Here is a 14435-nt window from a genome sequence, read left to right as displayed (position 1 = left end):
GTCTGAGACGAACGAAAACAGTGTAAGAGTTCATCGCTCTTTCCCCCGTCACATCTTCACAGGAAAACTGCAGGCGGTACTCATTCTGTGTACTGTATCGAAATGTTCCCCGTGGCAAGAAGCGGACGCAGAACCTGTTAGCTGTGGATAAGACATTAGATGGTATAGATCATTTCTGGTGTGGGAGTTGTGGGGTGGGGGTGGGGGTGAGTGTGTGTGTGTGTGTGTGTGTGTGTGTATGTGTGTGTGTGTGTGTGTGTGTGTGTGTGTGTGAGTGATTTAAATAAATTATATTGACAAAACTCACCAGTATTTGTTGAAAATTAATTCATCTAAACATTCCCAATTTGCTTGCAAAGCTCATAGGCTCTACATTTTGGGCATATGCCCACGTGGAGAGATGATCTTCCACAATGCAAAAGTCAGGCCAAAACGGTGATTACGCATCGGATTGTTTATTCGAGAAGTACTGTGCTTTTAGATTATAGGGTACGACAATATATTATTCAGAGTACTGTTCATAATTGTGGCAAATTATGCGACTTAGGACACTGTTGACGGAAGTTTCTTATTTGAGAAACCCGGGGTCAAAGTTGGAGCCAAATATATGAAAACTTTACTGTGCCCTGTGACTCCAACTTGATGTTTAAATATTTCAGGGAGTAGAAGTGATACTCGATATATTTTGCAACCTGGGCAAATTGATAAAGTCACTACTTTGCTTTTTTCATTACATTATAAGGCTGTTCTTAACCAGACGAACCTTTGGTTCGCCGAACTAAGGTTCGTGAACCATGGTTTGTGTCTTAACTGGGTGAACTTGTTCGACAAACTCAAGGTCTAGTTCGTCCAGTTAAGACACGAAACCTGGATCGCCGACAAACGAGGGGAGCTCACTCCGAGTCGACAATAAAAGCAAGTAAGTTATTCCCCTTCCAAAAATGGCTGCCTCCATGACGAAATCACCGATTGAGTGGTAACTTCGTGCTGGTTGTCGATTTGGGTCTCTCCTTCCCACTTGATCATGGTGCACGAAGCCTGGTAATCTTGAACTTTAGTGTGTTAAATTCATAGCTCAGAATCGAGTGGCATACTTTACTTATTTTAGATCCAAGTACCTGTAATCAAGCCCAAGAACATTTATCATGAAATTAATTGACGGATTAAGCTAATTTGGTTGTTTGATCGGCGAAAATGGCGTACGTTGTCAACCAAGGGACTTCAATTACACGACAAAGTTGCCTCCCCTGTCCGCTGACACGGATAATTCCTTCTTTGACGCATGTAATTTGTAAACAAAATGCATTCGTACCAGAGTACGCTATGATTCGTACAGTTCATCGGAGTTCATTCCGTGACTTCAAAGGGATCTAAAAGACTTGTTATGATCACAAGTGCAGGTTCTCCAAATTTGGAGGCTTGAATGCCCCTGAATTATGAGCTATAAATTTAACACATTAAAGTTCAAGATTACCCGAAACCTTCTATGCCATTTACCCTCCTGGGTTGAAGGTTTTTAATTGATTCGAGAAAATAACGTGATTGGTATGGGCTGATCATTGTGTCTCTACCGTGGAACCGGGGTTCTATTGGAAATGCTACCAAAAAAAACTTGCCTGTGAAAAGGGAAAGACGGTGACCAAAAATAAATGATGATAGCGATATTTCTAATTGTGGATCAGCAGAGTCGAGAAGCATACATATGATGTTTACCAAAGTGTGTGTGCGTGTCTGTCTGTCCACGTGTGTGTTTGAGCTCTTTTCGGTACAGAATGAGTTTGGGGATTGAGTGAAGAGGGAGACCTAAAAAAAAAAACTACTCGGGATTTTGGTTCTTTTTATCACAATTCATTTTTAATTTTGAAGTTATATCAGAAATGTTTTATTTGCACTGATACACTGGAATCCCTTGTGGGTGTATTGCTTCAAGGGTCTACGAGTTGTACTACTGAACCAAAATCATCCTGTTTCTTTCCGTTTTGAGCAATTCAATTGGTCTTGGTTTTTGAAATAGTTTTTTTAACATTTGATTCCTCTTCATTCTTCTCAGAAAAAAGCTTTCATTGCGATAAACAAAACTTTACTGGATAGACGTTTTCTTGGAGAACGTCTGTATTAGCAAACATTTAAAGTAGAAGGACGATATGGAACGTACGATAAAAGCATATATATATATATGTGCTTTACCTTTCTGTCTCATCATTTATAAATGTTGCCCTTCAATCACACACACACACACATTTTTGATCCAGCTCCAACCATACTTTGTAAGGCTTTATTCAGGGTTGTCTCTTGTTCTTAAACATCCGATTTCTAAGCACACGTCTATGCTGAGAATATGAACATCAACCGATTTCTAAGCACACGTCTGTGCTGAGAATATGAACATCAATGTCAGCCGCCTTTTTATTATGAAATAATGTTCATTTGTGTTCCAAACACTTCCGAAGAAAACTTGTTGGTGTGTCTTCAGTCGCCCTGACATCATCACAACTCGACCCTGTCCTGCAAAAATACAATTATATATACAGGGTGACACCCAAACATTCAACCCAAACAAATGCTTATTTCTTTTACATCTGTTGACCGAATTAGTTATCTTTCTTTTTTTTCTCTTTTTTGTTTGGTCCCTGTCCTGTCCTGACCTGTCTTGTCATGCCTTGTCTTGTCTTGTCATCCCTCTATTGGCCTACTGGCAACCTTTTCCTAACTTGTCTTGTCTTGCCATGTCTTGTCTTGTCTTGTCTTGTCATCCCTCTATTGGCCTTGCTGGCAACCTTTTCCTAACTTGTCTTGTCTTGTCTTCTCTCGTTTTGTCTTGTCTTATCTTGCCATGCCCTGTCTTGTCTTGTAATGTATTGTCTTTTCTTTTTTTTAAATTCTTTTTTTATATACATAAAGACAAGTTTACAAATATACAATGGCCCGTGTATACAATAAACATACATTTAGCATACATTTGGGTAAAGGTTTGCGAACAGGTAAGGGGTGTAAGAGAGAGAGAGAGAGAGAGAGAGAGAGAGAGAGAGAGAGAGAGAGAGAGAGAGAGAGAGAGAGAGAGAGAGAGAGAGAGAGAGAGAGAGAGAGAGAGAGAGAGAGATGGTGGTGGTCTAGGTTACATTACAAAGGTCAACACAGTTGCAAGTTCATAGGTTAAAGGCTGCCCTTTTCGTAGCGTTCATTAATTAATTCATATTGTTTACATGTGCCAATAATGTTATAAAACTGTACCTAAGGGGATATAATAACGATTGGCTGTAGCTTTCGAACACAGAAAAAATTATTTCAGTTTTGCAAAGTGGTGTTGATAGTTTCGAATGTAAACAGAACAGTCTCAAAGTGAAAGTGGATGTTTTCCGGAAATTGCGAAGTTAACAAGAATACAGAAAAGCGCGCTTTCCTGCTTAGCACAATACGCTACCGCGCTAATCTGGCGTGTCAATATCACTACGTTTTGCACGTGGAAGGTGAGCGATTTCCTTCACGCGGGGATTGACGAAACTGTACTGTCTGTGTTGACGGTCTAAAAATAGCCCAAGTCCTGGGGAACTGTTGCTAAACATAGCAATACACTGTATACAGAATTAATTATTTCTCGTAATTGGTAAGGACTTCAAACCTAAAACTTTGCAGGAAGCTTAATTTATACATCCCCGCAACGATGGGAAAAGCCCTGAAAGGAATTAAAATTATTAGATAGGACTTTGTCAGCCTTTAAATGGAGGGGTACTTTGGAATACTTTTGAGAGAAGATTAAAACATCGGACCATGGAACCTACAAACATGATTAAACTTTGTGGAATGGTGCTGAAGAAAGTGAAGTTCATGCACAAGAACCATGAAGAAAGTGAAGTTCATGCACAAGAACCATGAAGATAGTCACTGAACTCAAATGACTGGAGAAATGACCTCTTCATTGTAGAGTCACACTTGCGCAAAACTCATTCATAAAATGAACGTAAGTCGTTATGGGGATGCCCTGCTCCGGTCTGTTATTGCTTTATACAAGTCACTAATTGTCTAAGGTTGTGTATGGTACACAACGTTCTTCAAATAACCCCAATTCCCAAGGATAACAATCTTGTTGGCTTAAATCGTTAGTTAGTCAACCGCTCCATTTAAAACCTTGAACTGTTGAGTCCATCCCCGAATTCGGATTCTTTTTTTTTTTGAAAGTGCACATAAGTCAGACCATTTCAACTGCAAACTTGCAACTGTTGGGCCCAGTCATCCCTGAGCTGGCAATAATGTACACCAAATATGAAGTACACGAAATTCACTAAACTCTCTTTTAGACAACACAGTTGGCCATCCCGCATGCATCACACAGATATGGGGAGGAGAAAACTGGGTCTGCAACCATTAAATAAATTACTTCCTGTGTGACCGTTTTTACCCTGCCATTCAGGCAGCATACGCTGATTTCAGGGGGGCTTGCTGGGTATTTTTCGTGTTTGTATAACCCATCGAACTCTGACATGGATTACAGGATCTTTTCCGTGCGCACCTAGTCTTGTGCTTGCGTGTATACACGTAGGAGGATGAGGCAATAACAGTTTAACAAATAACAGTTTAACAAATAGATTGCTTGAGTACAATGTTGTTCGAACAGCTGTACATCTCCTTTTAAGAAATGTCGATATAAACGATGTAAATTGTTCAGTCTGTGACATTCCGACCTTTTGTGGAAAAAAAGTTAAATCAGTAAAAGAAATTCGAAAGATTCTGGTAGGAAAACAATACAGCCCACCCTGTTCAGACGGATTTTGGAGAAGAAAATTAGGATTTGAAATTGACGAAAAGAATTGGAACTTAGCAGCCACTGTCACTAGTGAAGTTCGATTACGTGTACTGCATTGGAAAATATTGCAAAACATTTATCCAACTAATATTTTATTGTGTAAAATGAACGTGAAGGCTGATAAAAATTGTACATATTGTAAGGATGAACTTGATGTATTGGAGCATTTTTTCTTTGAATGCCCAACAGTGCTCAGGTTTTGGAAATATATTGAAATGTACATTTTAGTAAACATTGGCGAAAGAATTAGGTTGAATGTTACAGATGTGCTTTTTGGTATAAAAAGTAACAGCAAAAATATGAAGAAGATTAATCACATTATTTTAATCGCAAAGATGTGTGTAAGCATTAAAAAAACAAAACCGATTCACGATTAACACTGGAAATTATTTTTGGAAATCATGTTGTTTTGAGATTTCGTTAGTCTGAAGTTTTATTAATTAAAAACAAATTATTGTTTATTTTCTTTGATATAAGGTAAAGACAGCCATACATTATGATGATTATGTTTTGTAAAAAGATCAATATATGATGACATATGATCATTTTGATGCTACACATGTTGACACGTATATTTTTTTCACGTATGACTATTTTTAGTCCTTTTGTATAATGTAAAAGTTTTTCTGAACCGCATGTAAATGACAGAGTATGTGTGCAAACAGAAAATACAGTTACCATGTTTGTTAAAAAATAAAAAATAAAAATAAAAAAAAAACCTTTCTTTTGGACAACACAGTTGGCCATCCCGCATGCATCACACAGATATGGGGAGGAGAAAACTGGGTCTGCAACCAATAAATAAATTACTTCCTGTATGACCGTTTTTACCCCGCCATTCAGGCAGTGTACGCTGATTTCAGGGGAGGCTTGCTGGGTATTTTTCGTGTTTGTATAACCCATCGAACTCTGACATGGATTACAGGATCTTTTCCGTGCGCACCTAGTCTTGTGCTTGCGTGTATACACGTAGGAGGTTGAGGCAATAACAGTTCTGCACATAAATTGTCCTGGGAGATCAAAAAAATCTCCACCCTTAACCCACCAGGAGGCTGAAGCCTGGATTTGAACTCACGAACTTCCTATTAGGAGGCCGATGTCTTATCCATTACGCCACTGCGCCCGTCTAAATAAAGTACAAAATACACACACAGACGCGCGCACGCCCACACACCCACACATAGAACAAGTCTGCATTGCAAAAATGATGATGAATAGCGTGCATTATGCTGAAGAAGACAAATACGTCTGATTTTTTTGCATTTGAACAAATGATGCAAACAAAGCTTCATAGTTCATACCTTGTTCATTGTCTGTTCTGCACCATGGGCTGGCGTATATCTTTAAATTAGCTCATTGTAGATATCCTTGCGGTAAAAACTGCAAGAGATCAAAATCAGATAACACCATGAAATGCTACCACATGCAGTTCTAAGCAAAACACAAGAACGAACAGACTTCTTTTTTATGTTAGCCAGTCTTAAAAATTTCATGACATTTCCACGAACAGCTTCAATACGAAAGTATGCCCTGGGATTTGTTATCATTGTGGGCATAGAGAACGGAAAAGAAATAATAGCTTAGAATCTATTGGCTGTTGTGTTGGTTTGCTGCAATTGAATAGATAAAAACCATGCATCCTTAACACTTTCTACCCCACCTATGTTGACAAAGGCTTTTTTTAGCGGAGACCAGCTGTGCTGCAGCAGGACACTCAGAATTGTAGTGACTGTGTAGTAACTGTGTAGCAACACGCTGGAATGCTGGCGTTAGATGGACGTTACAGGAAGCGACTGAAGCTAAAAGTCTGAGCGGATATATCCGTACTGGTCAGATAGAGCCATTGAGTGGATACGGATATATTCGTACCTGGGAGACAAAGAGTTAAAATGCACAGTCCTTCCCATGCAAACGATTCGGCTCACTCTGACCTGGCAAGGCTTTTACATACAATACGACCACCCCTGACATACGGCTCACTCTGACCTGGCGAGGCTGTTACATAGAATAAGACCACCCCTGACATACGGCACATACCAAATATCTACAAGTGCTTTGTGTGAACAGTAAAAAAAATTGTTTTCCTTTTTGCGAATTCATTTTATTAAACACAAAAAAACACAATTCATCAAATTCCAGCTGAGCAGAACGGCTTTCACAATTATGACTGGGCCTTTAAAGGTATGTTCCTCACCATATTACCCAGCATATCAGACACCACATGTTTGACTAGGTTTTTACATGGGAACAACAAGACTATACAGGATGGTAAAAAAACCTCCCTATTTTCTTTTTAATCACATTTTTGACTGCGAAAAAAAAAGAGATCAAAAAGGAAATAGGGCGCTTTTTTTTGCATACCCGTTTTTACGTCCAGCTTCTTTTGGTGGAGATTCAAGTTACAGACAAATGTGAAATTCATTACCCACTATGCACTGCCACAGAACACAACCAGGTTATTAATGTGCGGTACAGTGTATAATTATGTTCAAATAAAAGGATGCCCTTCTTTTGTTTAATTGGAGCATCTATGATGTCTGACATTTTGGTTCTAACGGTAAGGAACGTATGTTTAGGCTCTAATAAGGACAGTTTGTCTTGTCAAAAGCCTCATGCATATTCCTTCCTCCCCATGCAAGACTTTCTTTTATTTGAATATCTGCCTTTAGTACAAAAATCAAATAAAAAGGTCGCACTCTGCATAGCGACAAAAATCGCAATTTTACCAAGAAAACCTCACACTCTTTATGGGGAGAAAGACCCTGACTGTTGCAGTATGTTATGCATTTGAAAACATCTGAAATTGTGTACTTGAATGAGCGGTTTTGCTGCTAGCATTGGTCACCTCCCTTGGCCCAAGGGGGAGAAGCGTCTTACCCCCCTGGCGCGAGCACAAGAGGACACGGGTAAAAAATCGCTTCTTTGCGATGTGTAAATCGGTACTTTTCTATTTTATTTCTGCAGCTTAGATAAATGCGCTATGTGTAAAAGATGGGTAGCATATGATTCGGACATACCTGGACACCACAAATTTAAAAAACAATGAAGACTATGCGCAGTTACCTAAGCTGCAGAATAAAATAGAAAAGTACCGATTTACACATCGCAAAGAAGCGATTTTTCACCCGTGTCCTCTAGCGCTTGCGCCAGGGGAGGTAAGCAGGGCTAGCAGCAAAAGCGCTCATTCTACAGTTTGATCAGTTCTGTGTGTTTAAAAAGTTACCTTGATCATTCTGACATGCTCTTGCTCAAATCACATCCCAGACAATATTGTAGACTCCATTGATAGACGCTGTGGTGCATGGGAGAACTGCATTCTGAGGAAACAAAAAAAATATACACTGAGGAAGAACAGTCACAACAACATTTGCAGCAGCAACAGGCTATATAATTGTATTTAAAGAACACTTAAATAAGGTAAAATGAAAATCAGTGTTGTGTCAGTAAATTTGATTTGGGGGAGATGGAAGGATTGGGGTGGGGGTTTAGAGGCGGCGATAGAAGGATAGCTGGGAACCGGGGAAGGTGGGGTGGCTAACACAGTTTGATCATGTAATGACTGGTACAATGTTTAATTTATCTAAAAAGGCAGCAACTCTGTAATGCATTATGTGAACCAACTTCTCCATAAACTAAATAAAGATCAGTAAATGTTACCTCTTTCATTCTGGAATCTTTTTGGCCCCATCACAGCTCAGACGCAGACTCAATGGACAGATACTGTAATGATGAAAAAAACACCAGCATTTTAAGGGAGAACAAGAATTATGCAGAGAAGAAAAACAGTAATGAGTAAGAACAACAGCAGCAGCAGCAGCAGACTCAATACTCTTACTCTACATACCACTCTCACTGAATGTCTGATTCAGTAATTAAATCCCAGTGAAGTGCAAGTGATCCAAATTACTGATGTAAAAACAGAGAGAGAGAGAGAGAAAGAGCGAGAGAGAGAGAGAAACAGAGACAGAGAGAGAGAGAGACAGAGAGAGAGACAGAGACAGAGAGAGACAGAGACAGAGAGAGAGACAGACAGACACAGACAGACAGACAGACAGGCAGAGACAATGTGAATGTGTGTAAGTGTGTGTGTGTGTGTGTGTGTGTGTGTGTGTGTACATGGGAAATGCAGTGCCATTGAAAACAAACACTTGCTTCATTTAGATATCAACAGTTATACAACATAAGAGGCACTAGAAAAGTTGTACATGAAAATAAATGTTGCTCTTGCTGATGGAAAAAGAGCAGGGGGAGAGGGTCGATGTTGCTGGCACTTGCAGATAATATGCACTAACATCCTCCAGCTGTTTTTCTCGGTGTACTGTAACCCTGTAATGTTTAAGCAGAAATGTTTGTGGGTCACGTTATGCTTCTGCTTTTATATCAGTTTGAGTATTTGCAATATTACCTGGATCATTGCGGCATCCTCTTGATCACATCACATTTGAGACTTTGACCTATATAGACTCCATGGGCAGACGCTGAAGTTATTACAAGGGCATTCTGAATAATGACAATACAAATGCAGAGATGTAGAACTTTACATTACACTTACAGAAGCAACAACCAGAGAGCTGATTTATACAGGGAGAGAGAGAGAGAGAAAGAGAAGAAAAAGTAAAAGAAAAAAGAGAGCATAGAAAGAGAGAGGGGGTGGGGGATGGGGCAAAGGGAGTGTGTAATGTGACGTGAGGAAGGGGAAGAGCAATGGAAAATGAAACTCTCCGTACTTTTAATTTATATTAACAGTTATGGAACTATTTGAGCACTCCCCATAACCACAAACAAGGTACAGACGGCAACATAAATATGTTGCAGGGAAGGGTGGGGGTAGTTGGACTGGAGAGTGTTGACTGTTGTTATGGGTTTAAGGTGGTGCTGGGGCAGAGTGTGTATGTAACTTGATAATAATAAGCATGATCAGTTAGAGCTAACAACTATCTTGATCTTCACAGATATAAATTGCACAATGATTTCACCAGCATGTACCTTTATTTTTGCCCTTGAGTTAGGTAGAAGACAATGTTGAGTGGTGAACGCAAGTTGTATTGATCACTGGTCATCCTGCGGTCCGGGCCATTGATCTGCACATTGCACCAGCACAAACAAACACAATGTTATGATCTCAATCAGCCTGCATGGTCAATCATGAATCTAAGAACACAAACACTGTCCAGATCTAATTGGAAACGAGATCATTACTTGGGAAATTCAATGAAAATCTAGCAGTCAACGAAGCAGATAGATCTGTCCTTGCGATTGTTGTTGCAAGCAGATAAATGTGTGAACTTCCTTATCTCAACGTTATCATTCAACATATTGATATTTTGCCTGATGGATGTTGTGCCGATGAGATAAACAAACAATCAAAATCAAAGTCGCAAACTTTTGAAGAAAAAAATCAAACAGAAAGAATCCAGTGCTGTGCTGATTTCGACAAAATCAATGCATTTAGATGCCGAAGTCATTCCTGCTTTTATTCATATCATTCTAGATGATCCTAATGCACAACAATACGAAAACGAGCTAAGCGAAATGAGTAACACTGCCTCACCTACACTAACAATGCTGCAGAAGCGAAGGTCGTCTACGACTTGAGATTTCGAAGTCGAACAGCGGCGTTTCTTTACTCTCAGCGGTTGTCTTGCTCGGAAAAGTGAAAAGCTTAACTTGAAATCGCACGGAAGTCACCATTCTACCTTTTCGTTCGGGCGTTGTTTTTATAAAATCTCAGAAAATGTAATTTTGACTTGGGTGATTTCGTCCGCCATTGAGATTCAGTTTTTCAATAATTTGTCTTCCTCTTTGGCAAAGGTTCGGCCCGATCTTCAAGGTTTCCAAGACATGACTTGCACACCTTTTCCAACCCCGAACCTAGTTCGCCGAACCCCCCAAACCTAGAACAGCCTTTAGACCCGTTTTGGGAAGACTTGTGAAAATTACTGAATTCCGCGCAACCGTTTTCATTCCATGCGATAAAATGTCCAGTGAGGGCAACTTCCGTAGAAATATGGCCCGATGATCGAAATAGGGCAGCTATCTCTTCCTTTTCGTTGACAGTGAATTCACACGCACACACACACACACACACACACACACACACACACACACACACACACACACATACACACACACACACACATACACACACACACACTCACACACACACACACACACACATAACCTCCACTATCCACCCTAACCAACACACTTTCACACACACACACACACACACACACACACACACACACACACACACACAGACACAGCTCTACCACCACACACCCCCACACGCACACCCAACCACCACCACCACTCACACACACTCATCCAAACCCCAACCCACCCCCACCCCAAAACACACTCACCCACCCCCCTACCCCGCCTCACTCAGTGTCACACACACTAACCTCCAGTTGCATCAGTACAGGAGTCAGGGTAGACCTGAAAGCAATTTGCACAGGGGGCAGTACTGGGGCTGACGCTGTCTAGAGACACGATGACGTCAGCATTGTCATCGGGGTCAGTGCATTCCAGGCTTGCAAGTACTGTTTCGACGTTTGTAAACTCGTACAGTTCTACCACGGGATCGAGGCCGCTTTGTGTGAAGTTAGGCTGCAAAGAAACAAAGTTTGAACGTCAGCTCTCATTGCAGTGTTCTAGATGAGGGAACGTGTAGCACAGACCTGTACGCGTACATGTAGATAATTATTACGTCACCCCGTTACTCACTTGTTTTTACCAATGTTCCAAATCATACGTTGTTTTGCTTCCACCAAGGCGTGTAGATCTTGGCAAACGCGTGACGTAAAAACTAGATTACCCGCTATTACGAGCTAGTCGTGTGACAGAGAGTTTTCTTGCACACTCGACTGCTGCTGTTTCATTCCGGCTGCGATTACCCAGCCAGCATGATTCTGCGTGACGCATGCGTTATTTCTGCGTTTTTCATGCGGGGATGCGTACGGCCTCGTGACACCTTCGCTTCGCGCGCGTTACTTTTCGCCAACTTTTACGCAGATTGTCGCATTCGAAACGACTTCACCACGCAGTGTTTAGCACGCATGGATTCAATGAAAAGGTAATTGCAATTTTTGTTTTTCCTAATTTTATACCGTGGGTTTATGCATTTACTTCATGAAATAATTTATTATATTTTATGTTATTAAAAAATATTTACTTTTAAATTTTGGTTATGAATAGTTATTCTTCTTCAAAAACTTCTTTTTTTTTGTTTTTGAAAAAAAATTGCATAAAAACTTTCAATCCGTTATTTTTCAGTTTATCTTAAGACAGTTTCGGTTAAAAAAAAATGCATTTAAAAGTTTAATAAAAATATTTTTATTTTATGTAATGGTTTTCCCATTTAATTTTTATTTAATCATTTTGTTATTACCAACATTTATTTGCTTAATTGTTATCCTGATTATTTTTATCTTAAAATAAATATGATTATTTTAATTTGTATTATCATTATAATTGTTTTAGCATGTAATATAATTATTGTAATGGGGATTTGGTATTGTTGTAGGAATCAGCTTTCCACAAAATAATGTCGTGGAAAAATCTAGGCAAAGCATAATAAAAATATTATATGAACAGAAAAGATAACTGAAATCTATATGAACACCCATAACAAAACGATAAAAACATTTAAAAAATTCAGATTAAACAAAAAAATGTAAACTAAAGTAACTTTGAAACTAATTATCTACTCAAAATAAAGGCTGATGTTAATGGTTACATAAAATTTGTTCTCAGCATATTTTCATTTTATTTTATTTTGCTTTGGAAGAAAATCTCTATGAAAGTTCAATTTCAGGGGAGACAGTTACCTTGACTGAAAAGAGCAATTTATTGAAGTTATTTCCCTTGTCTGTCAGAAAATCAGACAATCTCCAACTTCCTGTTGGCAAGAAGTCTGTCAAATCCACATTGTATCGGCGTTTTTTTGCTTTTTCTTCATATTGACTTGTATTTTTGACTTGCTTATTGGATGCAAGGTAATCTTATCCTTCTCTCTGAAATGAAGATTGACTTCTTTCAAGAATAGGTAAGTTGATCAACTGAAGGAAAGATTTGGGAATTTGAATTTTTGATAGCTCGCGGCTTCGGCTTCCGAGTTTGATGGCAGAGAGAATTTCTCACACTTTCGATTTTTTTTTTCGCCTAGAAGAACACTGTTCTATTCATTCATGTTTGTTTTGTCTGAAAGATGGATGAATGAACTAACTTTTCCAAAAACATAAAGTTGATTGATGCAGTGGTTTGTTTTTAAGGAGTTGTGGAAGAGTGAAAATACCATCCGAATCCCGATTCGCGGGTCGCTCACGGCACCATAAAAACTGAATTTTCGTTTATCATTTTATGTCTCATTGTCTGTTTCTTGGTGAACTTTGGTTGGTTCCTAATCTGGTCGAGTCATTGCGGCAGCAGTTGTCAGGAGCTTTAGTAGTAATACTAATAGGCTCTTCATATATCTGTTTTTTTTTTATTTGTATCTTTTTATTTTTCCACAGATGTTCAACTTTCAGTTCCGCATACTGACATAGACTCATAGTCATAGTGGAATATTCTGTGTCTGAGTCTCGGAAAAGAGAAAAATTACCCTTGTTCCCGAGGCATGCATAGACTAGAGAGGCAGGCAGAGGCTGTGTCAGCGTGTGCAGTGATAAAGTTGAAAAACAGATTTTTTTGAAATAAAAATAAAAAATACATCACAGAGAAAATAAATATACTAATTTAGTGAAATTGAGATGCTTATATTTAATAATTAATATTCCAGTTTTGATGTTTGCATGTTACTGTTACTGTTAGGTTTGGGAATCAATGTGATCCTATTTAACTTCCAAGTATTTATTTTTTCAGAAAGCTTTGACTTGAGTATGACGGTGCTCACTGCTTGTTTGAACTGAAGGTGAAGAAAGCTGAGATGGACAGTGACCTTAACACCGCCACCGATGCCAGTAACGCAGACTGTCGTTCCGTCCCGGCAAGGTGAAGATGAACAGGTATGGCTCGATAGCAATGAGTGTCTCATTCAGAGTCATTGATAGTGACACTGACAGCGTCTTTTTGTTCTGTGACTTTGGCTTATTTTGTGTTTTATTCTTTTACTTTTAGTTATAACCAGATGTGTCAAACAAATTCAGCTGATCTCTTTTACTGTTTTAGTGAAACAAATGTATTGTTTCCAGCAAAGGGAAAAAAAATCGGGTGGGGGCGGTTGGTCGATTTTATTTTTATATTTAAATTTTTATTTTATTTTAATAGTTTTATTGATGTTTGTTTTTAATTAACACAGGCATCTCATTGATGAGAAAGTGTGAACTGTGTCCGCGGGATGCCAGAGAAGAGTAACTTTTCATCCAAAGTCTGCAAAATTGAATTTAAAATTTAACCTTTTTGATGAATATTTTTGAATGAATACAAAAAGTTCTAGTGTTTGGAGGAAAAGTTAAGGTCAGTTCAACTTTAAACAAGGATTTTTAGTGTGTGTTTGTTCTTCTGTCTAAAAAAAAAAAAAAAAAAAAAATCTGCTTGAAGTAAATACACACAAAAATTTTCATCTCCAACTGCTGAGTCCCTACATCTTTTTACCCCATCAAATGCCACTCTGTATGCCCCTTTAAAAATT

At 38.9% G+C, this 14435-nt stretch overlaps 2 long non-coding RNA genes across 4 annotated transcripts; one reads left to right on the top strand and one right to left on the bottom strand.

Moving 5' to 3' along the window:
• Positions 1-940: 940 nt before the first annotated feature.
• On the top strand, positions 941-14337 carry LOC138979660 (uncharacterized). 2 transcript variants are annotated; one of them, XR_011460080.1, is made up of 2 exons: positions 941-976; positions 13667-14337. It is a non-coding gene; the product is annotated as an uncharacterized lncRNA (long non-coding RNA). The 2 variants fall into 2 exon arrangements; XR_011460079.1 differs by lacking the exon at positions 941-976 and adding an exon at positions 11698-12851.
• On the bottom strand, positions 2280-10170 carry LOC138980682 (uncharacterized). 2 transcript variants are annotated; one of them, XR_011460424.1, is made up of 6 exons: positions 9788-10170; positions 9207-9301; positions 8459-8521; positions 8025-8118; positions 6103-6181; positions 2280-2505 (listed from the first exon to the last, which is right to left on the bottom strand). It is a non-coding gene; the product is annotated as an uncharacterized lncRNA (long non-coding RNA). The 2 variants fall into 2 exon arrangements; XR_011460423.1 differs by lacking the exon at positions 6103-6181 and having other exon boundaries at positions 2288-2505.
• Positions 14338-14435: the final 98 nt, after the last annotated feature.

The sequence above is a fragment of the Littorina saxatilis genome, linkage group LG11, assembly GCF_037325665.1.
Source record: "Littorina saxatilis isolate snail1 linkage group LG11, US_GU_Lsax_2.0, whole genome shotgun sequence".
NCBI classification, from domain to species: domain Eukaryota; kingdom Metazoa; phylum Mollusca; class Gastropoda; order Littorinimorpha; family Littorinidae; genus Littorina; species Littorina saxatilis.
Note: the sequence above shows the minus strand (reverse complement) of the source record. Positions and strands in the feature narration are given on the sequence as shown.